The sequence below is a fragment of the Cavia porcellus genome, unplaced genomic scaffold (genome assembly GCF_034190915.1).
Source record: "Cavia porcellus strain 051 isolate PalLab524CR breed Dunkin Hartley unplaced genomic scaffold, mCavPor4.1 scaffold_2, whole genome shotgun sequence".
NCBI lineage: Eukaryota > Metazoa > Chordata > Mammalia > Rodentia > Caviidae > Cavia > Cavia porcellus.
In genome coordinates this window covers 7713270-7715026 of record NW_026947485.1, presented here as the reverse complement: position 1 = coordinate 7715026, position 1757 = coordinate 7713270, and positions in this window count along the sequence as shown.

Here is a 1757-nt window from a genome sequence, read left to right as displayed (position 1 = left end):
GAGCGCGCAGGAGCTGGCCTCTCGTGCTGACGGTCTCTGTCCACTCAGAGCTCTCCTTTTTGGACCCTGGTGCTGCGTGTTTTGCCCACTGTGGCTTCACGGGCCCCCGGATTCTCGTGCACTTGGGGAGGCTGCAGCCAGCTTTCGGTTCCTCCCTGGTGTGCTGGCTGGAGCCCAGGGCTGTGAGCTCAGGCGATTGTAGGCCTCAGCTCTTCGATTTCCTGGAGCTCAGGGATCGAGATATTTCACTGCCCAGTGTGTTTGATACTGTCGCTCTGTGTATTTTGTGAGGTTGCTCAGTGTTTCGTGGAGAGTGCAGTGTGGTTCTGCCATTCTACCCTGCTTGGAAGCAGAAACCCCAGGCATCGCCTAGGAAGTTGGATTTTTTTTTTTTAATTTAAAGGAAACAAAACAAAACAAAACAAAACAAAACAAAACAGTATAAGGGTACAAGTAATACAGAATTACAAAAAAAAAGGTAAGAAATCACTAGTTAATAGATTACATATTGTCATCTTAGAAATAGTTGTTCAAGTTGCAGGATTAAAGCATACAAAGTGGACATTCAAACAGTGAGACTGCAAACAGTTGTGTTTAGTGATCCAACAAAAACTTAGTAATATGGTCATCTATCTTAACACACCTAAACACACTTGCAGTTGTATATTTTAGAGCACTTTTTTTCCCTCTCTTTTTTTACAACAAAATGTACATATTTTGGGTTTTATTATTCCCATAGTTCTTATGACTTTTTTTGGAAGAGAATATAAAACCAAATATGACCAAACAAAGCAGTCAGTCAAAACAAAGGATAGACATAGCACATGATGTAAAAACAGAATACAAGGTTATCAACAATGATTACCATAATGCCTCTTGCTTCCCTAAAAAGAATTGCTTATATCATTAGGTATAATAAAACTGAACAAAACAGTGCAGAACAAGACTAATAAAACCTAAACATTGGAAACATTACAGGACTTCAAAAGAAGATAATAGTCAAACCAGAATGGGCATCATAGTGAATCTTATTGCCTTCAAAGTAGTTGCCTATACCCTCAAACTTGATACTATCAAACATAACAAAACAAAGTAAAATCAGTCAAAACAAGATAGTGGGAGCAATACAGGGCTTCAAATCAAGTTAACAGGAAATCAAAAAGTTACTATAATACATCCTGCTTTTTTTGATTTTCCCCCCTTAATTAAAAAAAATAAAAACATAAATTTTTTATGAAAAAGGGGGAGATTGAGATAAAAGAGCACATAACAACATAACAATACAGGTCAAAGCATGACAATTTCAGCAACCTAGTGCTTCACCACAAGATAACCCGACTTAATAGTAGTTACCATAGCTTCTCTTTCCTTGAAATATTTGAATATAACTTCATATACCATAGCATCAAACATATCAAGACAGTGTGAAATCATTCAAGAGGATGAAAGTATTACAGGGTATTTAGAACCAGGTAACAGAAAATGAACAATGGTTTCTATATTATCTTTTTGCCTATAAAAATTTTTGTTTATACTATCACATATAATAAAATCCAGTAAGATGCAACATGATAAAACCAATGGAGACAGAACAGCAACAGATTGGTGGGACTTCAAAACAAGATGATATTAATCAGCAATAGCTATTATGATGTTGTTTTCTTCAAAATAGCTGTTCATATCATCACAGGCAATAATATCAAACAGCCCAGAATAAAGCCATTCCAATTAATGAGTGAAAACTTTATAAGGCTTCA